This window comes from Triticum aestivum, chromosome 1B (assembly GCF_018294505.1).
Source record: "Triticum aestivum cultivar Chinese Spring chromosome 1B, IWGSC CS RefSeq v2.1, whole genome shotgun sequence".
In the NCBI taxonomy this organism is placed as follows: domain Eukaryota; kingdom Viridiplantae; phylum Streptophyta; class Magnoliopsida; order Poales; family Poaceae; genus Triticum; species Triticum aestivum.
The window spans coordinates 17,719,710-17,735,586 of record NC_057795.1 but is presented as its reverse complement, the minus strand read 5'-3'; the positions used below and the strand labels follow the sequence as shown (position 1 = coordinate 17,735,586).

The 15,877-nt window shown below is 41.4% G+C and overlaps 1 protein-coding gene across 1 annotated transcript in view; it reads left to right on the top strand.

Moving 5' to 3' along the window:
• LOC123104094 (pumilio homolog 2) overlaps positions 1-15,877 on the top strand; it is a 70,140-nt gene that overhangs the window by 11,395 nt on the left and 42,868 nt on the right. The window lies entirely within an intron of this gene.

Below are 15,877 nucleotides of genomic sequence, written 5' to 3'. Positions count from 1 at the left end.
CATTAGCCTTTCTATCAACGAGTGCACAAACATCTATTAAGTTTCATTCCAACAATAAATCAATGTATTCTTCTTTCCAAAACCAAAATGAGCATACACCTTCCTACACACATGTCCATCTCAATAAGCTATCGAAATTGAACCGAATAGGGTGAAAAAGCTGAATGAAAACAAGAACATACCACGTCGTTTTCGCATTTGAAGAATATCCATCCGGGGTGTTTTGGCATGCTAGATGTTAGCCGCAGCACTGTCTGCGTGCAGTTGTCGCGCTGTATGAGCGGCATCAGCGAGTCGGCGAGGTGCTGCGCGAGCGCAGAGCCCGGGCGACGGCCGGCCGAGTCCTTGCAGGCAAACCGACGGCGGCGGCTAGAGGACGAACCAGTACCTGCATGTGGCACTAGGGCTTTGCCAGGGCTGGTCAGGGTGCTTCCCGACCAATCCATGGCTTGACGCGGCCACTGGTGGCTTGAAATGCCAAATCCGGCGGCTGCGATAAACAACCGCCGATCTGCAACTTTCCGGCCGGCCGAGGCAGGGGGAAGTGGCGGTAGACAATCTCTGACGTGTGGCGGTCCGACGGCTGGTATGGCCGGAATCGTAGGCGGCAGCCCGGCGGTGGTGGGTGGGAAAATGCGTGGGGCGAGGGTGATGTCTACTACACAACCTTCTTCTTGTAGACGTTGTTGGGCCTGCAAGTGCACAGGTTTGTAGGACAATAGCAAATTTCCCTCAAGTGGATGACCTAAGGTTTATCAATCCGTGGAAGGCGTAGGATGAAGATGGTCGCTCTCAAGCAACCCTGCAACTAAATAACAAAGAGTCTCTTGTGTCCCCAACACACCCGATACAATGGCAAATTGTATAGGTGCACTAGTTCAACGAAGAGATGGTGATACAAGTGCAATATGGATGGTAGATATGAGTATTTGTAATCTGAAAATATAAAAACAGCAAGGTAACTAATAATAAAAGTGAGCGTAAACGGTATTGCAATGATAGGAAACAAGGCCTAGGGTTCATACTTTCACTACTGCAAATTCTCTCAACAATAATAACATAGATAGATCATATAACAATCCCTCAACATGCAACAAAGAGTCACTCCAAAGCCACTAATAGCGGAGAACAAACGAAGAGATTATGGTAGGGTATGAAACCACCTCAAAGTTATTCTTTCTGTTCTATCTATTCAAGAGTTCGTACTAAAATAACATGAAGCTATTCTTTCCGCTCAATCTATCACAGAGTTCATACTAGAATAACACCTTAAGACACAAATCAACCAAAACCCTAATGTCACCTAGATACTCCATTGTAACCTCAAGTATCCGTGGGCATGACTATACGATATGCATCACACAATCTCAGATTCATCCAACCAACACAAAGTACTTCAAAGAGTGCCCCAAAGTTTCTACCGGAGAGTTAAGAAAACGTGTGCCAACCCCTATGCATAGGTTCATGGGCGGAACCCGCAAGTTGGTCACCAAAACATACATCAAGTGGCACGTGATATCCCATTGTCACCACAGATAAACACGACAAGACATACATCAAGTGTTCTCAAATCCATAAAGACTCAGTCCGATAAGATAACTTCAAGAGGGAAACTCAATTCATCACAAGAGAGTAGAGGGGGAGAAACATCATAAGATCCAACTATAATAGCAAATCTCGCGATACATCAAGATCGTGTGAAGTCGATAACACGAGAGAGAGAGAGAGAGATCAAACACATAGCTACTGGTACATACCCTCAGCCCCGAGGGTGAACTACTCCCTCCTTGTCATGGAGAGCGCCGGGATCATGAAGATGGCCACCGGTGATGGGTTCCCCCTCCGGCAGGGTGCTGGAACGGGCTCCCGAGAGGTTTTTGGTGGCTACAAAGGCTTGCGGCGGCGGAACTCCCAATCTATCTTCTCCGTGGATGTTTTTAGGGTATGTGGGACTATTTAGGCGAAAGAAGTCGGTCGGGGGAGCCTCGAGGGGCCCAGGAGGTAGGGGGCGCGCCCAGTAGGGGGGCCCTCCACCCTCCTGGCCTCCTCGAGGATCTTCTGACGTGAACTCCATGTCTCCCGGATCATATTCTTCCCAAAAATCACGCTGCCAAAGGTTTCATTCCGTTTGGATTCCGTTTGATATTCCTTTTCTTCGAAATACTGAAACAGGCAATAAAACAGTAATATGGGCTGGGCCTCCGGTTAATAGGTTAGTCCCAAAAATAATATAAATGTGTAAAATAAAGCCCATAAACATCCAAAAGGGGTAATATAATAGCATGGAACAATCAAAATTATAGATACGTTGGAGACGTATCAAGCATCCCCAATCTTAATTCCTGCTCGTCCTCGAGTAGGTAAATGATAAAAACAGAATTTTTGATGTGGAATGCTACCTAGCATAATTCTCAATGTAATTTTTTTATTGTGGCATGAATGTTCAGATCCAAATGATTCAAAATAAAAGTTCATATTGACATAAAAATAGTAATACTTCAAGCATACTAATCAAAGTAATCATGTCTTCTCAAAATAACATGGCCAAAGAAAGTTATCCCTACAAAATCATATAGTCTGGCTAAGCTCTATCTTCATCACACAAAGTATTTAATCATGCACAACCCCGATGACAAGCCAAGCAATTGTTTCATACTTTAATAATCTCAGACTCTTTCAACTTTCACGCAATACATGAGCATGAACCATGGACATAGCACTATATGTGGAGTAGAATGGTAGTTGTGGGGAAGACAAAAAGGAAGAAGATAGTCTCACATCAACTAGGCATATCAACGGGCTATGGAGATGCCCATTAATAGATATCAATGTGAGTGAGTAGGGATTGCCATGCAACGGATGCACTAGAGCTATAAATATATGAAATCTCAACAAAAGAAACTAAGTGGGTGTGCATCCAACTCGCTTGCTCACGAAGACCTAGGGCAATTTGAGGAAGCCCATCATTGGAATATACAAGCCGAGTTCTATAATGAAAAATTCCCACTAATATATGAAAGTGATAACATATGAGACTCTCTATCATGAAGATCATGGTGCTACTTTGAAGCACAAGTGTGGAAAAAGAGATAGTAGCATTGTCCCTTCTCTCTTTTTCTCTCATTTTTATTTTTTTCTTTTTTTTCTTTTTTTCTTTTTTTTTCTTTGGCCTTTCTCTTCTTTTTTTTCCTCTTTTTTTTTCCTTTTAAAGTACGAAGTCTCATCCCGACTTGTGGGGGAATCATAGTCTTCATCATCCTTTCCTCACTAGGATAATGCTCTAATAATGAAGATCGTCACACTTTTATGGATTTACAACTCAAGAGTTACAACTCAAATCTAAAACAAGATATGACTCTATATGAATGCCTCCGGCGGTGTACCGGGATATGCAATGAATCAAGAGCGACATGTATGAAAATTATGAAAGTGGCCTTGCCACAAATATAATGTCAACTACATGATCATGCAAAGAGCAATATGACAAAAGTAATGCGTGTCATATGAACGGAACGGTGGAAAGTTGCATGGCAATATATCTCGGAATGGCTATGGAAATGCCATGATAGGTAGGTATGGTGGCTGTTTTCAGGAAGGTATATGGTAGGTGTATGGTACCGACGAAAGTTGCGCGGAACAAGAGAGGCTAGCAATGGTGGAAGGGTGAGAGTGCGTACAATCCATGGACTCAACATTAGTCAAAAGAACTCATATACTTATTGCAAAAATCTAGAAGTCATCAAAAACAAAGTACTACGCGCATGCTCCTAGGGGGATAGATTGGTAGGAAAATACCATCGCTCGTCCCCGACCGCCACTCATAAGGAAGACAATCAATAAATAAATCGTGCTCCGACTTCATCACAAAGTGGTTCACCATACGTGCATGCTACGGGAATCACAAACTTCAACACAAGTATTCTTTAAATTCATAATCACCCAACTAGCATGACTCTAATATCACTACCTCCATATCTCAAAACAATTATCAAGCATCAAATTGATCATAGCATCCAATTCACTTTCTATGATAGTTTTTTATTATACCCAACTTGGATGCTCATCATTCTAGGACCAAATTTATAACCAAAGCAAATACCATGCTGTTCTAAAAGACTCTCAAAATAATATAAGTGAAGCATGAGAGATCAACAATTTCTTCAAAATATAACCACCACCGTGCTCTAAAAGATATAAGTGAAGCACTAGAGCAAAAGACAAACTACTCCGAAAGATATAAGTGAAGATCAATGAGTAGTCGAGTAATTGTGCAACTATCCGAAGACTCTCTAACATTTAAGAATTGCAGATCTTGGTATTTTATTCAATCAGCAAGCAAAGCAAAACAAAATGACATTGCAAGGATAGCACGACGCATGTGAAGAAGCAAAAACTTAGGCTCAACCGATACTAACCGATAGTTGTCGAAGAAGAAAGGTGGGATGCCTACCGGGGCATCCCCATGCTTAGGATCTTGGTTGTCCTTGAATATTACCTTGGGGTGCCTTGGGCATCCCCAAGCTTAGGCTCTTGCCACTCCTTATTCCATAGTCCATTGAATCTTTACCCAAAACTTGAAAACTTCACAACACAAAACTCAACAGAAAACTCGTAAGCTCCGTTAGCGAAAGAAAGCAAAACCACCACATTAGGTACTGTAATGAACTAATTCTTTATTTATATTGGTGTTAAACCTACTGTATTACAACTTCTCTATGGTTTATAAACTATTTTACTAGCCATAGATGCATCAAAATAAGCAAACAACACACGAAAAACAGATTCTGTCAAAAACAGAACAGTCTGTAGTAATCTGTAACTAACGCAAACTTCTGTAACTCCAAAAATTTAAATAAATTGGTGGACCTGAGGAATTTGTCTAGTAATCATCTGCAAAAAGAATCAACTAAATAGCACTCTCCAGTAAAAAGTGGAAGCTAATCTCGTGAGCGCTAAAGTTTCTGTTTTTTACAGCATGATCATAAAGACTTCACCCAAGTCTTCCGAAAGGTTTTACTTGGCACAAACACGAATTAAAACACAAAACCACATCTAAACAAAAACTAGATGGATTATTTATTACTAAACAGAACCAAAAAGCAAGAAACTAAAATAAAATTGGGTTGCCTCCCAACAAGCGCTATCGTTTAACGCCCCTAGCTAGGCATGATGATGAAAATGATGCTCACATAAAAGATAGAAATTGAAACATAACGGGAGCATCATGAAGCTTCTGACTAGCACATTTAAGCCACTTCCTATGCATAGGGATTTTGTGAGCAAACAACTTATGGGAACAATAATCAACTAGCATAGGAAGGCAAAACAAGCATAACTTCAAAATTTTCAGCACATAGAGAGGAAACTTGACATTATTGCAATTCCTACAAGGATAGATTCCTCCCTCATAATAATGTTTAGTAGCATCATGAATGAATTCAACAATATAACCAGTACCTAAAACATTCTTTTCATGATCTACTTGCATAGAAAATTTACTACTCTTCACATAAGCAAAATTCTTCTCATGTATAATAGTGGGAGCAAACTCAACAAAGCAACTATCATGTGATTGAAAATTAAGATCAAGATGACAAGTTTCATGGTTATCATTTTTCTGTATAGCATAGATGTCATCACAATAATCATCATAGATAGGGGGCATGCTTTCATCATAGTAAATTTGCTCATCAAAACTTGGGGGGACAAAAAACATCATCTTCATCAAACATAGCATCCCCAAGCTTGTGGCTTTGCATATCATTAGCATCATGGATATTCATAGAATTCATACTAACAACATTGCAATCATGCTCATCATTCACATATTTTATGCCAAGCATTCTATGTAATTCTTCTTCTAGCACTTGAGCACAATTTTCCTTTTCATCATACTTACGAAAGATATTAAAAAGATGAAGCGTACGAGACAAACTCAATTCCATTTTTTTGTAGTTTTCTTTTATAAACTAAACTAGTGATAAAACAAGAAACAAAAAGATTCGATTGCAAGATCTAAAGATATACCTTCAAGCACTCACCTCCCCGGCAACGGCGCCAGAAAAGAGCTTGATGTCTACTACACAACCTTCTTCTTGTAGACGTTGTTGGGCCTGCAAGTGCACAGGTTTGTAGGAGAGTAGCAAATTTCACTCAAGTGGATGACCTAAGGTTTATCAATCCATGGGAGGCGTAGGATGAAAATGGTCTCTCTCAAGCAACCCTGCAACCAAATAACAAAGAGTCTCTTGTGTCCCCAACACACTCGATACAATGGCAAATTGTATAGGTGCACTAGTTCGGCGAAGAGATGATGATACAAGTGCAATATGGATGGTAGATATGAGTATTTGTAATCTGAAAATATAAAAACAGCAAGGTAACTAATAATAAAAGTGAGCGTAAACGGTATTGCAATGATAGGAAACAAGGCCTAGGGTTCATGCTTTCACTACTGCAAGTTCTCTCAACAATAATAACATAGATAGATCATATAACAATCCCTCAACATGCAACAAAGAGTCACTCCAAAGCCACTAATAGCGGAGAACAAACGAAGAGATTATGGTAGGGTATGAAACCACCTCAAAGTTATTCTTTCTGTTCTATCTATTCAAGAGTTCGTAGTAAAATAACATGAAGCTATTCTTTCCGCTCAATCTATCATAGAGTTCATACTAGAATAACACCTTAAGACACAAATCAACCAAAACCCTAATGTCACCTAGATACTCCACTGTCACCTCAAGTATCCGTGGGCATGATTATACGATATGCATCACACAATCTCAGATTCATCCAACCAACACAAAGTACTTCAAAGAGTGCCCCAAAGTTTCTACCGGAGAGTTAAGAAAACGTGTGCCAACCCCTATGCATAGGTTCATGGGCGAAACCCGCAAGTTGGTCACCAAAACATACATCAAGTGGCACGTGATATCCCATTGTCACCACAGATAAACACGGCAAGACATACATAAAGTGTTCTCAAATCCTTAAAGACTCAATCCGATAAGATAACTTCAAGAGGGAAACTCAATTCATCACAAGAGAGTAGAGGGGGAGAAACATCATAAGATCCAACTATAATAGCAAAGCTCGCGATACATCAAGATCGTGTGAAGTCGAGAACACGAGAGAGAGTGAGAGTGAGAGAGAGAGAGAGAGAGATCAAACACATAGCTACTGGTACATACCCTCAGCCCCGAGGGTGAACTACTCCCTCCTCGTCATGAAGAGCGCCGGGATGATGAAGATGGCCACCGGTGATGGGTTCCCCCTTCGGCAGGGTGCCGGAACGGGCTCCCGAGAGGTTTTTGGTGGCTACAGAGGCTTGCGGCGGCGGAACTCCCAATCTATCTTCTCCGTGGATGTTTTTAGGGTACGTGGGACTATATAGGCGAAAGAAGTCGGTCGGGGGAGCCTCGAGGGGCCCAGGAGGTAGGGGGCACGCCCAGTAGGGGGGGGGCCTCCACCCTCTTGGCCACCTCGAGGATCTTCTGACGTGAACTCCAAGTCTCCCGGATCATATTCTTCCCAAAAATCACGCTGCCAAAGGTTTCATTCCGTTTGGACTCCGTTTGATATTCCTTTTCTTCGAAATACTGAAACAGGCAATAAAACAGTAATATGGGCTGGGCCTCCGGTTAATAGGTTAGTCCCAAAAATAATATAAATGTGTAAAATAAAGCCCATAAACATCCAAAAGGGGTAAAATAATAGCATGGAACAATCAAAAATTATAGATATGTTGGAGACGTATCAGGGAGAGGGGCGGCAATGGGTGGGGAAAAGCGCGGGCTGAAATGCCCCCCCCCCCCGCTAACCGCTATATACAGGGCACCGATGGGGCGAGGTAGAGAACCCGCATTTTCGCTGGTTGGGGTGGGAATTATGTCGCGCCCTGCAAAAAAATTTACGGCTCCGACGCGTTTGCGGGGTCTGATCGGGCAACATTTTCTGTGCGGACCCGTATTTTGGTGGTTATTTTACGGGTCGAGGCATTATACGGGTCTGCTAGAGATGCTCTTAGTCTATTTCCAAACGAATAAAGGAAAGAAACAGAAAAGACGCTGAATCAGTGCGTCGCAAAAATACTCTCGTTCCTGTGTGTTCACGTGTGACTCTCTCGCGTGTGTGCGTTCATCGTCGTCATCATGTGATCCTGACTGAGAACCAATAGAGTTTAGTTCCAGAGACGCACAGTTATATGCTTGGATCTCGCCTAGGGGAATTGTCGTTGCATCTAAATCTCGTGCCTAGAGGTCCTAGAGATCTATTGTTGCATCTGGATCTGGTATTTAGGATAAACTAGAGGCATGGGATGCTATGCTGGCTGTTAATGGTTTGTTTGAATCTGTTAGTTTAGTTTAGTTCCCCGTAGAGATATTAGGATAGTGTGACGGTCTGATTGCCTAAAAGAACCACACAATTCTGTCTGTTTTTTGAGTACCTAGTATTTGTCCTAACATTTGAAACTTCTGATTATATGGCAGGGTGCCGACAAATCTTTAGTGCTGGAGTGCCTTGTTGGAAAAGATTTCCTACCCAAGGGCATTGTCACGCGCCTCCCCTGATAGTGCAGCTTCATAAAATTGATGGAATTTAAGAGTATGCTGGGTTTTTACATGATGAGGAAAGTAAAAAATACACGTGTTTTGGTAATTCCACAAATCTATTTCCCTGAAATTCTGTCAAGTGCTATTTTTATTCATTTTATTCTAGTTTATCGTGATGATACTCGGCTCATGGTGACATTTCTATCGTTGCAGCTGAAGTGAAGACGGAGATAGCCGTTTGTTCAAAGGAAATATAAGCTGTCCCCATACATCTAAGCATATTTTCTTCAGATGGTAAGATATGCAGACAGATATGAAGACATAATGTAATTATTACTAATGCCTAAACCTGTTAATATTTTACCAGTTTTGATATTAAACCCAACACTGCCCCTTGCCCTTGCTTAATTGCTCCCCTTTGATACTTTACTAAATTTTGTGGGTCTATTTTCAAATAAAAATCATAACAAAACTCATAAGGAAGAGCAACGTAAAAAGCAGATAAAACATCCTTTTGAAATATTATGCTCAAATATGGTCAATATGTTTGGTGCATTGAATTATCACCTATTTTATATTGAACTTCTTTATTTAGTCGTAAATCATCTTGTGGTTAAATTGAAAAAAATTATTGATAAATTATTTTGATATAAAAGATAGTACATGCCAATGTTTATTTAGATACATATTTTTTTCCTATCCAATATTATCGTTACAAAGCCCTTTTAGTCATGTCAGATTTTTTGCATTTATATAGCATATGCATCCTTGATGTCTTGCTAACTCTCTATATGTGTCATTTGGATGATGAATGTACCGAGTATCATTTCGATATTAATATATTACCATTATCAATATCTGGAAACTGATAAAAAAATAGTGTATGAATCTAGGATATACCTTGACAAATTTTCTAGATTGTACAAGACTATCTACTTTAGGTGCAACTAAATGGATAATTTTATAGTGTACAAAGTGCCAACTAGTAGTTTGTCCTTAAATTATTTTCTCCTCTCCCTTGTTTGTGGTACTTCTTACTACGTTTTTGTGACTTTATATTCTCTCCTTTTTTATTGTCACACTAGATAATTGCCCATGCGTTGCAATGAGGGCATAAATCTTCTAATAGGTTAGTCAGTTATTTACCTGGCATGTTATTATTAATGTGATTGCTTGCAAAAAAACAAGATTTTATGGGGCTGTTGAGCCGGTTATCAAAACGGGTGGAAAACACCAGAGGTGGGAGCAAAAAAATTCTAAACTAGTAGACGTAGGGGAAACATACATAAAACGGGGTGAACGAAGGATGATCGGGTTACAAAAATTTATGTTACGAGCGATATTCTAAGAACTGGCAAACACATTACTGAAAAAATAATTTAGAAATTGCAAAAAAGATCACAAAATTGTAGAAAATTTTGAAAATATACTTGATATAGTGTTATATTCGTATAGAAAGTTTCGCGAAAGAATGACTTCAGGGCAAAAGAGAAATTTGTGAGTATAAAAGCGTAAATAGTAACTTTTATATAGTGTCCATTTTGGTTTCTTTCGCCCAGAGTACATGAAAGTCATTCATTCGTGAATCTTTTCACATGAGTGTAACGCAATATCATGTCTGTTCTAAGGAAATCATGATTTTTTTCACTTTTTTTGCAATTTCTAAATTATTTTTCTCAGCTCGGATGCATCGGCACCCGAGACCCAAAGAAACGCGCCCCAATCTCAAACTGGTTGGAGGAACTCAATTATTACCGGTTCCAAACTGGTTGGGTTTATGAAATCGGGGGTTCAGATCTTTGATTGGACTAACAAAATATGTATAATATGCCGAAAAATATATGGTTAGAAACTTCGTCTGAAGACAAATTTAAAGATATATTTTCCTTGTCAAATTGCGCGTGCGCGACTTATAAAGCTAATGAACAGTGGTAAATACATTCATGCCATCAACAACTTGTTAGCGCATCTCAAACAACTTATGAGTTAATTTGTTGGTAAATATAACCATGTCATCAACCAACAATGTACGTATCATACAAGTACTCCAATGGTTGTCTGTAAGATTAACAAATAGGAGGTGAGAGAATATGGAAGCTTGCACTCTTTCTTTGTCTTGGACCTTGTGCACAAGTTGTTGGTTCATGTCCATACAAACTCACTCTCTCTTTATTTATTAATTGACACCTCAAAAGATGTTTATATGGCAAATTTACCGACATCCATCTTATAGCTATTGGAGATGCCCTTACTAGCATCATTAACTGATAAATGCGATTAAACCCGCATTAGTAAAATTAGTGGCCAATAAAATCCAAATTTTGAAACGGATCTTTAAGTAGTCCCTTCACCAAGCAATTTCGTTCAGAGGGAATCATCACCAACCAGTTATATTCTTTTAGTACCTGCCTTTTGTAGTTGAAAAATGAAATGACTCTTAACTAGTCCCACCTCCTCGAATATATTTTTCGCATGGATGCCGAGGTAACTTCATAGAGCAAAATAACAAAAATATACTTATATTCTACTACAGAAAGAGCACTTACAACCAGACCCCTCAAATCCTCCTCAAATGTTCGAGCGAACAACCCTGACCAAAAGTAGCCACCTAACATGCCCGTCATAGCCAATCCAAACGTTAGGGAAGTCCAGCAGCCTTCAAACCTAGCCATATCTGGGGTGAATATGAGGCGGTCTAGACACGACTGCCAAGTAAGAACCACACATATACCACATCCTAGTCCTCACTCTCGACCACTCCACTCCGCTCCCTTCCCCTCCCCTCCTTGTCGCCCTCCGCTCTAGTATGGCCTGCTCAGCAAGCGAGGCCAACCCAACTGATTGGTATGCGCTCGCAGCTGAGGATTCGAGCTCGATGTCATGCAATGAGGACCTCGCCCTCCGCCACTCGTGGTGGACAAGGGCGGCTCTTCGAGCTTCGCGCCGCACCCCCCTCCCCCCTTGGCCGCTTGCCAGGGTGAATGCAGCCGCAGAGGCAGCTACGGGTGGAGGCACTCTGTACTGTCCCTTGTGGACCAATGTCGATCGTGTAGCTTCGACGTGTCACCATCGGCACACACTCTCAGTAACCCATAGCTGCTCGTGCCACGCCATCCGAGCCAGCGGCGGCTCCTAAGTCTGAGGCACGGGCAGCTCGGCGTGCTCGGGAGAAGACCCGGAGAGCGAACTAACCTGTGCGGCTCCACTCTAATTGTCTGTTTGTCGTCCTTCTTCAATGACGACCAGGTCGTCCGCTGGAAGTCCTGTGCCAGATAACCTCCGTCGAGACAGACGCCCATCGCTGCCATCGTAAGAACGTGAAAGCATTGCCAGAGGGAATTGAGGTGCCCAGGCGGCCGACGACTGAGAAAGAGGCGTCCACGGCCAAAGCACGCCAGACATCTCGTTGGGCTGCGCTACACCCCGTCCTTCTCTGATGCCCGAACAACCCCTATGTGGTCTTCGCCATGTACTGCAGTAGTTGCAGAGACGACAATGGGAAGGGCAACACACCATGCATGTGAATTCTATCTTGTCCTTAGTTTCGTGTATATATAACTAGTAGTAGAATTGTCTTTTTCGGTGTTGAACTAGTGTCTGTTTTGGTTGCCGGACGCTAAACTACAATGAAATAGTATGATCTTTTGGTAGTCCGATGCAATGTAATGAATCCTCTAAGAGCATCTTCAACAACACGCCAAAAAAGAGACCAATATCTAAACATTGAAGTTTTGTTCTTCTTTTAACATGAGGAAGATGATAGATGTACCTTAGGTCATGTGTACAACATGAGATGTCTTGGAGAAGAAGATTCTCGAAAAGTAGCTCTCTTGGGAAGATGTACACCGGAGTCAGGTTGGGTGCGGCAAAACTCCTGAAGAAATGTGGCAGTCTTCTGCTTGCTCTGTATAGTGTGGCCTGCCAATTAAGTTGTGAAAATGTACCAATGGGGAAATTCTGCAACAAATTGTCCAATGACCAAGGTACATATCTGGTACACAAGGACGACAAGCCTAACTTTGCAATGCTTCGAGGTGTGCTTAGGGGAAATTACACCGGTCTGGCAGGTCTTGCTTGCTGTATCTAGGTATATTCCCAATCGATCATCCCTTCAGGAAGAATGTCATAATCAGGCGATGGTTGGCTGAAGGAAATGCACACCATCATCAAGGCAGGCACCAAACTGTAGCTGATGATAACTTCAAGACATTTATGAGCCGGAGTATCATTCTGCCTGTTTCTCCAATCAGCAATGGCACAGGGAAGACGTGCAAAGCTCATTGGTATCATGCACATGTTCATATTGCACAAATCCATGTCTAAGAAATTCATCATGCCCTCTGGTGCTCAGCACAAAAAAGTTCATCACTTCTTTATCCATGGTAGCAACAGTGCAAATTCCGAAACGGTGCCTGACATATATTTATCTCGTCTCCAGTCTCTGACGGTCATGGGGAATACAGGTGACGCTATTTCCAACTTCAACAAATACAAACTTACACGGGTGTTGGACCTGGAAGGGTGCATTGATGTGAAAGATTGGCATCTTAAAGAGATATGCAAGCTATGAAATCTGAGATAAACCTTGGGCCCAATATCACAATGATTCCTAAGGAAATTGCAAAACTAAAGTTGTTATAGACACTTTGATGTAAACAAGACAAGGGTAAACGCGCTCACAGTGAAAACTATTGGACTACCCTGTTTGATTCATCTAATTGGAAAGTTTAAGCTTCAAGACCCAGTAAAGACAGAGAGGCTGCCAGACGAATGTATGTTGGAGGTCATTTCGGGAGTTGTTGCCGACAAGGTTGGGTAATTTTGCAACTTATGGAACATATGAAAAAGCTGAACAAGGTCAAGATATGGCGTGACTGATGAAAAGGAACAATGTCAATGGACATGAATAATCAACTTTCCAACGCCCAGATGTACATCGAATCCCCTTTGGGTAAAAGAATCCAAAACATGAGAGTTAGTGGTAAAATATATGTCATGGTGGTAACTTTATCTAGACATGCTACAAAACATGCATCCCCACACCACATGAATCTATTGACAGAAATATACAGACAGAAATATATGAAGAAAGTGAAGGCAAGCAAGTTGTTACGATATGTTACGCAGATGGCGTCGTTGTGATCGACCGCGGTTTCTTCTCTCTGCTGTGCATTTCGTCAAGTAACCCGAGTGCTTCCAGGAAGCAGCTTCTGTTTCTTGTAGCAGGCCGAGGTGTCGTTCTCCAGCAAATCGGCACAGCACAATCTGCACGCCATGCAGATGGAGCTGACTCGGTGCTGTCACAGACCACATTTGAAATGTTAGACTCACGTTGGTACATTACAGAGAGAAAGGAAAACACAGATAGTAGTACTTAGTAGTACTGTGAAAGCGATTCTTATCTTACCTTGTCATTTCGTCAAACACCTTCCGTGCAGTGACTGAGCCGTCACCACTGAAATGTACAGTAGGGTTGATGGAAGGAGACGGATGGCAACAGCGAGGGCCATTCTTATCTTACTTGGTCATTTTGTCAAACACCTTCCGTGCAGTGCTTGAGACACCACCACTGACAGGAAAGTAATGGAAGGAGACAGATGACAACAGCGAGAGTCAGGTTGTGCCTCGGACTCACCTGACACCACGATGCTGAGGGCGGCGCCTGCAGTCACCTATTTGGAGGCGGCGAGGTCCATAGCAACGGCGAACGACGGCTTGTCCTTTGGGTGAAGAAAGAGAGGCAGTTTAGTGCACGGATGAAGTCTCGGCCAAGACGGACAAGTTCAGTCTTTTTTATATACCGGGTATAAAGTAGCGAGTAATCAGAGTTACTGTATTTCCATTAGCTGGAAGCACCCTTTTCATTTTGTATGTAACATAGAGAGACACGTTGGTAGAACTACTTAGTAACTATTTTCTCAAGTAACAAATCCCACAATGAAGCCCTGAATTTCAGTCATTACAAATATGATAATACACGTCCAGTATGCAACTTAGTAAATATGTGTGAAGAAAAACAAACACCAGCATGACATGGACTGGTCCTCCCATGTAATGTAACAACATGCAAAACAGAGCAACAACGATGGCTTTCAGCCAAATCAAAGCAAGCTATCCTTGCAAGAGATCAACTCACTCCAACACCTTTACTTAGTCTGTTACAAAAACCAAACAATCCCAATTTCTGCAAGCTACTGTCATTTAAAATAAGCTCATCACACAATTAACTTCCAGCGTAGCTCGAAACTTTTCAATCTTCAATTCTTCGCATAAATCGGCACCGCCCCGACGTTTCCGGAACATCTCTCCAATGACACCAGCAGTAACCTGCGCGTCCCTGCTACTGCTACCTGCAGATTGCACAAGTCAATTCTCTGTTTTTTGTTTGAGGGAAAGTCAATTCTCTGTAGCTAGACAAAACATCCAGTATGCAACCTTACTAACTACATAGCTGGGATCCATAGTGAAAATATTTCTGAAGCAAGCAATTATCCTCGCTTTTTAAAAAAAAACAAATAACTGTCGATACACTACCAGAAATTTATCATTCAATCACAAAGTCCCTCCATACTAACAGGAACTGTACCAAAACAAAAGGCACACTGCACATTATTCCAAACACTATAACGAGCAACTGGACAATTAAAAGGAGATATTGTGCACCGAGTCTTTTCTACAGCAAGAAAGACAATTTCTCTGTACCACACTACCTATAAGATTCAGACTGCCTCTGCTTAAGATGCTAGTATTTCTGAATTTTAACCATAGTAACACTTTCTTCTCAGCTAGATCAATTAAACATCAACTATAAAACTTTACCAACTAAACCGCTGGGATCCATGGTGAAAATACTTCTGAAGCATGCATCATTCCTTTGTTTCTTTCCCAAATAGACCAAATAACTGCCGCTACCCCAGCAGAAACCAGATTCCTATCTTTACCCGTGAAACTCATTACCCGATCACAGGTGTCCCTCCATGCTAACAAGAACTGTATGAAACAAAAAGCACACCATGCAGTGTTCCAAATATAACGAGCAACGAAACACGTAAAAAACATATGATCCCCTTACTCTTCTCTACTGCAAAAAAAGATAGTCAATTTTCCTGTACCAAACTACCACTATAGATGATTCAGATTATCTCTTGTTAAGAACTTAAGATACTATTTCTGAATGTTAAGCGCAGAAATACTTTGATCTTCAGTAGAACTTTTACATACCAAAATTTTCTACAAGGTCATTTCATCTGCTGAGCTTTCAAAGCTATATACATAGAATGCACAGAAAATAACCCGTTCGTCTCTAAAATCCATGTACT